Source organism: Lethenteron reissneri, chromosome 23 (genome assembly GCF_015708825.2).
Source record: "Lethenteron reissneri isolate LAM-NWPU_2019-01 chromosome 23, ASM1570882v1, whole genome shotgun sequence".
Taxonomy (NCBI): domain Eukaryota; kingdom Metazoa; phylum Chordata; class Hyperoartia; order Petromyzontiformes; family Petromyzontidae; genus Lethenteron; species Lethenteron reissneri.
This window is the reverse complement of record NC_083801.1, coordinates 4,907,667-4,922,274: the sequence shown is the minus strand read 5'-3', so window position 1 is coordinate 4,922,274 and position 14,608 is coordinate 4,907,667. Positions and strand designations below refer to the sequence as shown.

The window sequence follows — 14,608 nt, the reverse complement described above, 5'->3', positions numbered from 1 at the left end:
CTGTCAGAAGAGACACTAAAAGCAGAGGGACGTAGGTACGGAGACACAAAAAGACAAAGGTCCCCCATGTAGCCTTTAACAGAATGGTGAGGCAAGTGCTGTTAGCAGCGAGCACTGATGAAGGTCGACACGGCACACGAGGGGGTGGGTGGCCAACACCACGCCCAGCCGCCTTTGTCTACGCGGTCGAAATAGATGTTAAATAATGTGGGAGCCAGAGGACATCCCTGTCGCACCCCAAGGTGAACAGGGAATGACTCCGACTCCTGGCCATGTAGTTTTACCTGGGCCTGCTCATCATCATGAAGGTCCTAAATGATTGTGAGCAGAGAGTCAGGGTCTCCGAAAACACGAATAATGACCCAGAGCCCAGGCCTACTGATGGTATCATATTCCTTGGCCAGGTCAATAAAGCAGAGATGTAGGTTCTGTTAGAATTACCTGCACCTCTGCTGTGTAGCAGACAGACAGGAAATATGGCATTTTTTCAGGACCGCCCTTTCCTGAAACCATTTTGGGGCTCTGCAATCCTCTCCTCAGCGTGCCTGGCAAGGCGATGTTGAATAACTGTGTAACAAAGCAAAAAATTGTTCCTCAAAAGTACAGAAAATGGCTATTATTCCCTAAAACTTTGCTTTTGTGACCTGGGGCTTACAGCTTCCCACACCTCACCGCCATGCTCCCACGCCCCCTTCATTCTATTGATCTGAAGAAAAGCCACTCCCTGTTGTTTGGCAGTCTCCTGCCCCGAGTAGAGGACTGTCCACCTCTCATGGTGGCAGGAGCCAAAGCCGGTCCATGCACACACATACATACACTTCTTAAGCATCCTTGGCACACCTGGTCCCTGAGCCAGATTCAGCGCTCTTGTGAGGCCAGCACATCACAATTTTGTACTGGTTCGGCTATACCATGAGGGCCTCGTGGTAACTCGTCTTGGATATACCAGTTAAAAGTGTCCCCGTGTCTGTCTGTGTCTTTGTGTGTGTCTCCGTGGGTGTCTCTGTCTCTTTGTGCGTCTACGCATATCCATGTCTCACACTATGTCCCTGGGTCTCTTTGTGTCTCCATGTCTCTGTGACAGTATGTGTTTGTTTATTTGCATGTGGTGTGTGATCAAAGCATGTCCTGCTGGTGGCACTCGCTTTGATCTCAGCACGTTTCAGTCACTCGGTGCATCTATGGGCATTTTTTTCTTCCTTATAAAACAATTCACGGATATCTCATGAGTCATGAGAATTAATTTCTGCACGGCGGATAATTGGAAGAATGGCGCCACAGGTTATAGTGGTTTTCTTGGACCCTACTGCTTCTGCGGATAATAGTCTCAAGTAATAGGGTAACGGATCATAGGACTTATTCTGTATTGGTCCTGACGTAGTGGTTGAATATGTATATTCCCATGATGAGAACCAGCATGGTGTAAATAGAGCACTGTTTATTGTGTAATACTCGATGTCAAACAATAACACAGTGCTTTTCAAACTCACAGTTTACTTGAATATTCCAAAGATTTTCCAGGAAGTCACATGCCGGTTATTTTATCTGTTGATGTGTGTGACTGCATTTTCTTTTATATTGCAGAAGAATGGAAACATTCAGCTGTGCATAACTCAGATTATTGGGAAAGCAATTTCTGCCATGGGCATAATCCAATTAACAGATATTTGGAATTCTACAGCATATGAAATAATGAAATCGGACTACATTACAGCCACGTACCATCGAGAATTTATACGACTGGGTGTTACTGTTGAGCACTCGACTAACATTTGAAAGTGAGCCAGTTAAAATCCCAGTCTGGGGTTGAATAGGTCCAATATGCTTTGGGCTCTGATAAAATAAACTGCACTTTGTGGGAATTTAACAGTGATTGTTCAATAGAGACACTCACCAATGTGACATGGGGATATTGAATTCTTACCACGCCCGGCTCGGTCCCGCACATGGAGATGAGTAACGGAACACTTTGACCCGACTATTGGCCACTCAGTGAAGGTTTCATGTCGGAGTCTGAGAGAGGGGGCATGGTGTCAAGGAGCAGACTTTTGGTACATTTGTGCCACGTACTTCATTTCAGTACAGAACCATGGTCTTATATCTTACATGTGAAAACCAATGGATACAAGTGCATATACACCTTTGTACAGCATTGCAATTATGGAAATACACAAGCGAGACGCATCTTTGGGTTACAATTGCCAATTGCAACTAGATGAATGTATGATTTGTACAGGAGGTTTTTATTGCTTAAAATAAAAAAACGAATAAGTTGTCCGGTACGCTACTAATGTGTATGTGCTCCCTTTACTTGATGCAAAGTATTGCACTGTGTGTTCTCATGCTGCCCGTATGGTTTACCACTGCACTACTGCAGAGTATTGTTCCAATTTCCCTGTAATATGCCCCACAAATCAGCCAATTTGCTGCCATTTGACCTCGGTTTATGTACAAGCCCCCACACAGTCTCGTATCAGGACTCAGCCTTGGTGGTGAGTGTGCCTTCAGCCTCTGCAATGGCCAGATATCGTTTCACCACAGTTCTTTGGCATGAGGGATCGCAAGCTGCCCGTACTTGTCAGCGGTCAGGATGCCCTGGGCTTTGTGTCGATCACAAATACCGTACCAGGGGCTGAGGTGCAGCCCAAAACTTTTCCTGATCCTCCTCCACGCTTCACTCGTATATTAACCTTGGTGTCATGCTTCCCTATGGGCACTTTGTACGCGGTGATCTGTGTTCGATTCACACCCACGGCTCATGTCAGTGGCGAAACGGTATGTGAGCCGGTCCTGAGGCCCACCCTTGACCAGTCCACATTGGTGAAGAATGGTGCTAATAACTTCGAACAAGTGCAACAATAGAACAGCGTTAACAACATGCATACGTACATACAAACAAATACAGCAAGCGCTGAGTTACTGGAGTTAGCCCATCGTGTGCCCTCCGTTAAAACCCATCTCTTCTTCCTTGGTCATCTTAATGCCCTGTCCTGCACCCCCCCCCCCAGCCCCCAGCTATGACCAGGTCTACCACGAGCCCTCCTTACACACTTCCACCTGTCCTCCTGCCACCACAACTATACCACCACTTTTAATAACCACACTCTTTATTTGATCATCTTATGTACAAATACAATTGTACATAAGTCCCTTTAATTAAGGCGATATGTACATCTACGTTAGATAAGATCACGTGAGTTGGGCAGGTTCCCTTGCTTCCAAGTCAAAAGTCAAAACCGATTTGTTGGCAAAATAAATGTTATATTGCAAATGTAATGTTTACACTTGCAACGTGTTGTTATTTGCTTGGTGATGTTTTTCTGCTCGGCCTGCATTCTGACCTACAGAATTCAGGCCAACCTGTGAAGCAAAATCGGCGCAGAGAATTTCGGCCCGGGGCTAAAATGGCAGCCAACTTGAGTTGATCAAAACACGGAATGGTGGGGGCTCAAATCGAATTCCGTGGCTCATAGTGAATGGTATTGCCGTAGTTCCGTCTACCGGCCCCCTTTACAGCTCTGCAAATACAGCCAACTCTCAATTATTTCTAGAGTAATTTTGGAGGAAGGGGGGGGGGGGGCCTGGTGACCTTGATTAATAAAAAATGCAGATAATGCAAAACACATGCCAATTAGGATGCAAAACATTTGTTGATTGGGGCGCAGACCTAGAATGTCTCAAGTCTGTCTTTATTGCTGCTTGGAGTAATATGTTTACTTCCCAGCGTATGTGTTGGTATTTGCGGTGGGCACGTGACAGTGGGCAGCAGCTAATAATGAAAGCAGTGTGTGCTTCGAGATATTTTATTGATTTTGTTTGCAAGCACAGTCAATCGACCCAGCCAGGGAATCTGCCCGCGGATAATCGAGAATTAACACAGGTGCCTTGGTGTATATGACGACGTTTGGCGTGATCCACTGAAGCAACGGAAAGATTACTGGGCTATGGGCAGGCTCAGAAATACAGAGTGTTGAGGAGCAGGATGGACAGGTGGCTAAGCACACACGCGTGCGTACACAGCAGCCTGGCCACATGGGCATCCAGGCATGAATACAAATGTACACATGGGAAATCGTGAGACTGCCACTGAACACAATGCGTATTATCACAAAGCATTCGACTGTACTTTTGTGTTTATAAACGTGTTTGTATTTTATTTTACCAGTTTTGGTGGCGTTCATTATTGTGCGCACGTGAATTCTTCTTTTGGGGGGTTGACGTTTTTTTTTACTCTTACAGAGTTGACGGAGTACGAGCTTACGGGAGTAAAATCCATTTCCCCTACTCAAAATAGTCAGGCAAAATTGAAATCTTCCTGTTACAAATGAAGATCAGACATAAATACGTGGATAAACGCAGAAAAGAACGTTACAGAATGTTAAATTTTATTAAAAATATATATTTTGAGGTCCTATTGCTTATGAGGGTTTGGGGAAGGGACTGTTTTGTGGATGAGCAAAATTCACGGAGAAGAACAATTTTTACTTTTATCTGCGTCCTATCCATGCCAACACGGATATTGGGATGACTTTCAGATTTATTCTTTCTTGCCGCAAATATTTGGATAAATGTGTTTCTCCCGCCGTTCATGTAAATGGCATCTCACAATCGCCAAGGAACCACTAACAAGCTGGAAGTCAGCCACACGCAGTTCTATATATATGAAGATGTTTTCAGCCAATTAATGAGTGTTCATACATGTGGGAGGAAACTGGAGAGCACCCAGCGAAAATAGAACGATGCAGAAATGTAGTGGTGCTATATAATGGAGTTGTATAGTGTAATGTGCCTTGTGTGACGGCTGTGATAGCGTCAGCAGTGCAGGAGGCAGCAGTAAGTGGCATCGCCATCATGATATTATCTTCTTGTTATCATGGGCCATGGTCTATCCACTTACGGATGAAGGCCTCTCCATGCTGTCGCCGCCGCCTATGGTCTTGCGATGCCGCAGTATTTATCTCGCTCCTGTGCACAAACTTATGTCATGTCGTTCCATCACTGCCATTGGAGTTGTTATGGACCGCGGGTGCATCGTGGATATTTAGGGCGTGTACATTTTTTGGGGGAATGTATTTTTGGAGTTTCACTCCACGTTCGTTCTGTTGCACTATTGCCCAATTATTTAGCACCATTGCCTCCACAGGCAGAATGGTATACAGTCCATAACAATGATTGTGTAAGAAAATACAGCGTCTGACTGCTTTCCCTTAGCCGCAAGTGGCAGAGTCCAAAGTCACATCCCCCAAAATCCGCCAGAAGTCCCATCAGATTTTTTGAGATGCAATGAAATGTTTTCATGACGATTATAAATCTAAACTGGCCTGTGCTGCTGCTTTCCTAGAATGGCATGACGTGGCTCTTTCCTGTACCAAAGCTTCAAGGATAAAGATAAGCAATTGCATTTATAAAATGTGTAAATACTACAGCATCTGATACGAGCACAGCACCACCAACAACGAATCCACCACAACATTTCAACAACCATGGCACTCACAGGCACCGAGCAAACCTGACAACACTTATGTACGCATGTATGTTTAACTTCTTTCGCATCGTACGTAGCCAACTTTACTAATCGGAGTAGGTGCAGACGTGGGACAGCAGAGGGGGGCCCCCACTGTAACAAAGCCCCCCAGCAGCAGCAGCTCCTAGATGGAACGTGGCACAGTCGCTGCATGTCTCGCGTAAGCCCCAGATGAGCCAATTGCTGCCCAGGCGTCACCCAAAACGGACCCCGCGAGATGCAAACAACCCCGCAGAGCACAACATCGGCAGCTCCCCCCCCCCATCTCCAGGGATGTCGAACACAACCCTGAGATTAACTTTGGCCCAAACCAAGCAAGAGGTGGTGGGTGGGGGGGGGAAGCAATGGCTAAGAAAGAAAACATGGCCCAGCGAAGAGTGAAAAGCAACAGCGAAATAACACGTAAATAAGTAAATAAATAATATTCTACAAAATCCTAATGAAAGTTGTGTGTGGCTCTTGTGGGCTCAGCCCCCATTGCCTGCACTATGCCCTCCCTGCACCCTCCCACTGCGTCCAGGGTTAGAGGGGGAGTGGTTTTTAACTCGCGCCGCCTGTCCTGCTTGGCACGTGGCGCTTGGGTTTAGATAGAAACGCTTCACTCCGGTAAGTGGAAAAACAAATTTTGGTCGGACGACAACTTATCCGTTCATACGTTGATTTGTGTGCGATGGATGACACGTGTCATACTACTAATAAAACACCTCGTTCCAGGGTCGATGAAAAGGAGTTGTGTTGTATTTGGGGGTGGAGGTATGGTTCTGTGGTTCGTGCACTGCGCGACAAATCTGAGCTTGAGTTTCGACCACGGTTGGCATCAGTGGTAAGTGGTATCGGAACCGGTACTGAGTTACCCTCTTAAGGGGCCGTCCATAAATGACGTCACGCACCTAGAGGGGGGGGGGTCAGACATTGGTGACGATGTGTGACGAGGGGGGGGGTTGAGAAATGTGACGTCACATCAAAATGCGCAACTTTAAATAAATATAGACAACACGTTCTACTTAATTAAATAGACTTTTTAATAAATGTTTTCTCCTACAGCATCAGAGTGCAGCGCCACATTAAATACGCACTACAATGACAATAGTTGAAAGCGATTTGAAGCATGTTTTATATTTTTTGGGGGGGGGGGGGGCAGAGCTTTGTGACGTCATATTTGAGGGGGGGGGTCTGACTTTTTGCGACGCCGAGGGGGGGGGTTAAAAATCGTCCCAAATCGCGTGACGTCATTTATGGACGGCCCCTAACCTGCACTGACGAGTATGATGAAGTATCGTCAAACGACCCCCATTGCCAACACATGGAGAGGCGTGTTCTTACGGTAGTTGTTGAAATGCTTTTCTTTAATACTTACCCGTGTTATTTTTTTAAAATAATCTTATCTGTGTGGACCTTGGAGTGGCAGTCCCCTCGTATACATAGATTTGTCATGAGTAACCATGCCAAACATGAATACAATTGGCCAAACATTCCAATGCAAAGATCTGCCTGGGGAATAAAAAAGCTTGATACACGTTGAGGTTTTCCTGGGTAATTAAAGGACACAAGGCCGTAATTATAATTTAGACACATCCCCCCTAATATTCAAATATGCTCAAAATATCCCCCCCCCCCAATATATTGCTATAAAATAGATTTCTGTTTATATGATTGTGGTTATGGTTGTACTTTATTAATCCCGAATTTCTGCCATTACATACAATGAAACAAGAAACAGTAAAATAGAAAAAAACAGAGCAGTGTAATACAATACACTCTTAGACATTATTGTAAAAAAATAAACAAAAAGTCCATCCTATGTGTTAGTGAATGTTTTTCAATTTTAGGCAGAAAATGGCAGGAAATTAAATTTCGGTTTGAAGCTTTCGTGACTGCAGGGATTCATATTCTTGGTTCTTTCGGTAAAATTTTCAAATGTATGATTTGGTCCCCCCCAATGTTGACTCCATGGCTACGGCCTTGAAAGGACAACATCTTTATTATTACTGGTCATGTCACGAATATATTGTTGACTGCCACCGAATTGTGGAATTGTAACGTGCACTGACTCAGTGCTGCAAGTAGAGTTTAGAGTTTATTTAATTATGTTGCCTAGCTATTTTTACAAGGGAGATCGGTGGTCGTGAGTGAGCACCACAACACGAAGACAAAGACACAAGCAGTCCAGGGTCCTTGCAGCATATTGCACAAATAACAAACAGGGCGTGTAACGATTGTCAACAAAGATTAGCACTGTCCAAACCCCTTTTTGAGTGTTGAGACACGTTTGACTTTTGCCATGCATTTGTCTACCTGTAAACCTGTAGACGTGTGTGTCACTGGTTAAGCTAATACTTCGTGCCAAACAGAATGTGCCATCTGGTTAATGCAAGCATGAATGGTGACTGCTCATGACCGTTGCCGAGCTGTCGTGTATGTAGGTTGAATTTATTTCCACCGTGCATAGCCAACCGTGCTAATCGGAAAAATAAATGAGTTGAAAATCTTGATTTAAAAAGTGCATAGCGCCAGTGGCTTTCTAATATCGGCAGGAAGAGCGTTCCAGATGGCCGCACAAGTGCATTTGAAAGTGCGTGAAGTGGTGATCGTCTTTGTTGGATGGATAGCCAAAAGTTGCTGCGAGGAAGACTGGAGTTTGCGTGATGGTTTATGCACCTTGATGAAATCAGCAAGGTATTGTGGTCCATTTGTGGCAAACAATTTGTAATGAGTGCGACCTTATAATGTATTTGTTAACATCCACACGTAAGCTGCTAATACAGTATGTGTGTGTGTGTGTGATGCTCTAGCTTCACCACAAAGGGCAACGGCAAGTGAAAACATCGCTGGACAGTATCTCATGCAACCGCCTCTGACGAAATCGCCCGGAATGTGCCCGATATCATCAGATCTCGGAAGCTGAACAGGGTTGAGCCCGGATAGTGCTTGGGTGGGTGCCTCCATGCGTAGCCACTAGTAGCAGTCCGTGGGGCTGCATGGCGAGCAAGAGGGCAGTAAAGCCAAATCTGTTGTTGTCCTGTACTCTGCTATGCTCCCAAACTTACTCGCCCTGCCTTCACCGATGCGCTCTCACCAGCGCGGTGAAGTTACGGTTCAAATAACCCCCATGACCCGCCTGGTATGGGTGTAATCTCATCCAGCAGTAGATTGACAACAGAGCTGTACATGTACGTCAAAGAATCTAAGCAAAATGCAGTTGTGTAAAGGTACCGTGGTGATTGATAAAACTGGAGTTTTGCTACTTAAAATGTGAAACATTACGTTTCGGAGGTCTTTTTGATTCTCCACTTGAATTGGCAAGTCTGCTTTAATAGGTTGTATGAGGTTATCGTGCTATATTAAGTTGTAAATATCCAGCTCTGTGCTTTGCAAGGTTTGCATGTTCTCTTTATTTCTGTTCTGAAGATTAATGAACTTTTAATATGTTATTGGGAGGGCACTTGAAGTTACAGTTGTGGGTTTGTAATCTTCGCTGTAGTTTGAGCAATCGTCACTGAATAGACGTCCCCCTATGTTTGATTTTTTTCTATTTTGAAAGACTGCACAGACTCCAGATGGGCACTGCTCAATTTGCAATTGATCCATAGTGATTTGACATACTGGTCAGGAGTTGACTTGGCCCATCATCACTATCGGGTAGATAAAATTAACTCTCACGCAAAATGCTTGCCCTGTGGATAGAGTTGGCCCCGTCATAGCGATGTGGACTTGCCACCATGAAGTGACAATCTCCCCCACACATTTGTTGAGCAGAAAGGAAGCCAGGTGTTTCTCTCGCAAATATGGCATTGCCTTTTGTGCAAATAATTGGCACATATGCAATATATGTCATGCAATTTCAGGTTTTAAATTAGTGACCGTTCAAACGCTTCTACAAAGTTCTGTTAAAATTGCTTGTATTAAATGACCTGTACTGATACCAGTTGACATGCCTAATCTGGATGCTTGTGTACATTTATTTTCTTTAAAGTGATGTTCAGTTTAAGTGTTTTTTTCTGGTTGCTGCTAAGAGACTAATTCCTATTTATTCGAATCAATAGTTTTATAGGAATATACTCATTGAAATGTACTACTCATTGCACTTTGCTGTCATTTAAATATAGAGTCGAACTGTCATACTATTCTTGCTGTGCGGAGTTGGCAAAGGGATTTAGGTTATTTAAAAAAAAAAAACCTTGCTTGGTATCTTGTGGGTTTCATTGAATTTCTCTCTCATGAGCAATCCAACAAGTAACTTTTTATTGGATTGAGGTCACCGGCAATATCCAACATGTTACCAAATGACACGAGCACTTGGCAATAATGAATCCAGTGGCTTTTGGGCTAAACCCCTAATTAAAATTGATAGTTGATTAAAATAAAAAGGCAATTGATTACTGTGTTCGTTCAGGCATCCTGCAATCTGACTTTGCTGTAGGTTACTTAATTTGGTTCCAGATTCAAGCTGAAAGGCAAAATCAATGCGTCTTCAATCCCCCCCAACGATACAATGGAGAGGATACACTTGCGTTTTGGTAACCCCCAGAGCCGGTGATGGGAATTCCACATTGCACTGAAGTTGTACGATTTGTACTGATCACGGATGGATAACAGGCTGCGTCCACTCGTAACTGGCATTTGAACTCACAACTATCACATTGCAAGCTCAGTCCTCTTTCCACAACGGTATCTGGCCAGATATAGTATAGCAATACCCCGGTTTACATCAGAGATGCATTCCTGAAAGGTGCGACTAATATCGAAACAGAATATTTATTTATACCGCAGGAATCCGCTGAGCGATGAAGCTCTTTTGTTCACAGATGTCCGGTCGGGGCGTTGTCAGAACGTCACGACGTAAATCCAGGCGATTCACAGTGATAGGCGGAGGCTGAGGCGAGGGATACGAGAAAGGACAGGTGATGCTGCCCGCCACGTCGGTGTGTGTTGAGGCGACGCAAATCGGGTAGCGGTATTGAACACATTTCTGCGGAGGGAGCTGGTAGGAACGTTGGGTTGCTCGGTCAATGGCTAGGGTCAACGGCGGCGTGGTATATTCCGCAAATATGGCCGACTGTGAGGGCGGGCACACGCCGGCGTGAGTAGGTTAAACGTTGAGTTTTGTAAGGGCACCACGGGGTGACCAGCCCCTCCCCACCCAGCCCCACCCCTCCCACCCCCCACCCAGCCCCACCCTCCCCACCCTCCCCTCCCCACCCAGCCCCTCCCCACCCTCCCCTCTCCACCCAGCCCCTCCCCACCTATTTTTTGATGCACGACGGACGGACACAATAATCCCCTGTGGGCTGGTGTAACCAGGAGGTTCCTACCAGTATACAGTGATGGCATATTTGCGAAACAACGTCAAAGGGAGAGACGTGAATCGGTGGCATTGCTGCATTATTTACCATCCAACATAAAATTTGCTCTTGTGGAAACAAAATTCATTATTCTCGTCCTCTCTTCTGCCATCCCTCATTCTTCTCACACCCGTATTTTTTTTATAAGTTGGTGTCAGTGTTCACATTGGCCCATATCCACTATACTATTCGCATCTATTCCCTATAGCACTAACTATCTCTGGGCCCACCAGAATAATAAAAAGTCTACTGGAAGAGGTCGCCTAGTAACGTGGTTGCTCGGAACCAGCATCCACCACACCACAAAACCATCTGACACCCCTTTTCAGATTGGCTGCAACACTCACCGCTGCACGAGTCTATATTGTTGTTTGTATTATGCTTGTTTACCCAGGATAACCTCACTGAGTGTCATGACTCGTTCTTCAGGGGGGGGGGGGGGGGGGGTCCTGCCAAGGTTCCGCGGTATGGGGCAATGGTTCCCATGTATAATTACAAATTTGGACTCAGTCTGGCACACAATAGCTCACTCTTGGCAGATGACATCTAGTGCTCGTTATCGTCTGCAGTGAAGCAGAGGCGCACGTTTTATGGTAAACACACGGCGCAGTATTAGTCGCGGTGGCCGCTGGATAGGAAATGCGCTCGAATCTCTGCAACAAGCGACGAATTCGCTACCGCTAGGCCATGTCACCATTCATAAGAACTCGTGTAGCATTACAGTACTCCTAATTTATCACAAGCTTATCACCACAGCCTCTTACATCGAAGGGGAACCGCGGTGGCGAGGATGTTAACTACCTCGCCTGGTATACAGGAGGTCGTGGGTTTGGTCCTGACCCCGACTCCTCAATATTTGGAGTTTGCGTGTTCTCCCCGTAGTCGCGTGGATTTTTCTCCAGGTCGTCCGGTTTTTCCCTCCACACTTCGAAGCAACATGTGTTTCGAGTCTTTGGCTGCGATAAATTTCCACGTGATAAGCCAATTCGCTAAGGTGAGCAGTTGTGGCCAGGTCGCTTCTGAAAAAGAGATATGTAGCTTCGTGGGCCTTAGCTTGGAAAATCAAAATAGTTTTACTTTAAATCTGTAGAAGTTTATTTTCTATATAGTGGAATCCATAGGCAGTGTTACTCACATTATATTACAGTGTACTGTTGGCCAATATACTTAACAATCCTGTACTTAATGCTTTTGGATGACAGTATTTAAGAATTGCGGCACATGTATTATTCCATTCAGATGACAGCATGCAGTTTGTCTACGGATTATGGTACAGTTTTAGAAACGTATTATTGAGCAGTGCATCCAAGTCAACACACATTGTTATTCCATGGGCATTAACATCGTGTACGCCCGACACTACGCCGATTATCTCCCGTGTACTGGTGTAATGCATGGACATTACCTTTCCACATACTCTTCCACAAGGGTTGTAATAACGTAGGTTACGCGAGAGACTTAATACCCATGGATTTTCATCATCTGTGCTGTCATGTCTGTTGTACGTGGTGCATTATGCCGTATAGTGAACCACCACCTTAATCTGCACTCCTTCCATGGTGGAATGGAAAAATGTCACAAACTCTCTTCGAAAGCCCTTTCGTGGCTTGAAGACCTCTCCACCGTTCTTGGCATTTAGCTCCTGAACATATTGCCATCATGCTCAAGGATAGAAGAGTATAATATTCCGCAGTGTCCCTCGGCACTCGGTACAAAGTGTATCCCCTAGCTTAGCACGCCGAATTGTGTGTGTGTGTGCATTGTACAGTGCTGAATTCTTTTCTGGAAGCAATTTTGCCCTTCGTGGAAAATCGAACCATATATGTGGAGTGTTGTAAAAGCACTAATGCACAATGCAAATAATTGTGATTACTTTATTGTTTAACGGCTGTGGATGGTGATGATTATTGTGACATGCACTTAAGTGCAAGAATGTTTTCAATGGCACATTCTAGGAAATTAGCCTTTTGATTGCAGTCTCGCTGTATTGTTTGTAACTTTCTATCATTTTGTACGATTGCGTCGTGTGTGAGCGAATTTTTTGTAAGCGGCCTATTTCTGGTTTCAACGAATTCTGTTCACGTCTAGGCAAGGGCTGTCCAGTTTAATGACCTTTTATAATGAGAGGTTGTGGTACAAATGGCGAGATATCTATGAAAACTGCATCAATAGTGGTTGTCCTATGGATAGACTTTCCCCACCATAGAAATGTGGTATTGCCACCACGAGCTCAGAGTTGCCACTGGGGATGAGCATTGCTCTATGCCCATTGAAGCATGGGGACGTTGAGCACCATGTACTGAAAGCAAACAAAAGTCCATTTTTTGTCACTCAAAATTGTACGGAATTCTAAAAATCTAAAATCCGCATTGATGTGGCGGTAGGGGGGGCGCTTTTAGCGAATTACAAAATCCACAATGTACCTTGAAAGTTACTCGTAAAGCTTGTGGTAAACATTCACAGAACATCTTAAATCTTAGGAGTTTTTAGGCATGCGACTCCAAAAATATAAAAAACCCATTGTTTTTAAGTCACATAGCTAATAATGAGACTGACTCATCATTATTATCATCATCATTATTCAGTTTATATCTACTGCTGGAGGAATGTCACCCACTCCATGCGTCCAGTGCTGTAATCAATCTCCTGCACTTAAGGCAATGTTGCCTCATTATGGGCTTCATTTACTTTCTATGTCATGAGTCGGTTGCTGATTTCCCTGGGTATATCAACATATATTCTGCTCTATAGAGTTGTGCTCCTCCTCAGTGCGTCTTGTTTCATCTCCAATTTTGCGGCCGTCTTTATCGCGCGAAGCAGTGACACGGGGGTCACTCCTAATGCCTGACAAGGAAAAAACCCATAAAAACACATCCTTGTGGGAGCTGCTACACGGCACTGTAATTAATTGTTCTTGCATCGATGTCGTGCATCTGGAACTCGATTCGTACACAACAGGCAAGGGAAAAAAAACATTTTCACCCGTACGACGAATTCTTGTTGCGCTATTTCCAATATCTTACATTGTGTCCTGCACGAGGCCACTTGAGTTGATGTTTTTTCGTCATCGGTTCATATTCTTTCTCTGCGGCCTCCTTCAACAGTCATCCTGCACAAGTGCCGTCGGCAAACGCAACTCGCAGCCTTGGCGCTTCGGGGTAAAAGAGCGACGTTTGCTGAAGGCCGGAGGAATTCAGCCCGTGTCGGAGCGTTGAGTAACATCAATCGCGCCTGCGTGCGTGTGTCTTGTCCAGACGGCAACGAGAAACGCCACAGACGCATGCACCCAAAGTCCAGGCGGAGCTTCAGGTGCAATGAAATCCGTTTGCGAGCGTGTCTGACGGATCATGCTCGGCGTTGACTGATGTAAAAATGTGAGCTTGCATAACAAATATAACCTACAGTGTGTCGAGCAGCGGAGCATATGCTGTAAATAGTGACTAAAATATCCTGACTTTAAAAATATATTTGGAATGCAAGTAGTGTACAGTGCTTCACTGGGCATCGTCACCGACCGATGTTGGTTCAGATAAACCAGCAGATCCAGTTCAGCGTGAAGTGTTTCAATCAAAACAATGCCCGTGATTTTAAGCAACAATCTTTTGCGGGCGGTCGCACGGCGTTAAATCCTTTATGCCAAACGCTTTGGTGCATTGTGCTCACCGTTAAAACGAGGCCAGGCGGCCAGAGTGTGTGCGTTTGTGCGACAGCACGTATAGTGCCTGTTTTTTTTACCCTGTTA

At 45.0% G+C, this 14,608-nt stretch overlaps 1 protein-coding gene across 5 annotated transcripts in view; it reads left to right on the top strand.

The window, feature by feature from the left end:
* LOC133345871 (thyroid hormone receptor beta-A-like) overlaps positions 1-14,608 on the top strand; it is a 108,061-nt gene that overhangs the window by 19,378 nt on the left and 74,075 nt on the right. The window contains exon 1 of one of the 5 annotated variants that reach the window (XM_061556929.1): positions 6,070-6,130. The exons of 3 other annotated variants lie outside the window; for them this stretch is intronic. The gene's annotated coding sequence lies outside the window, so the exon portion shown is untranslated. Of the gene's footprint in view, positions 1-6,069; positions 6,131-8,325; positions 8,457-14,608 lie in introns of those variants that run through there. One more of the 5 variants, XM_061556933.1, reaches the window with a different exon arrangement.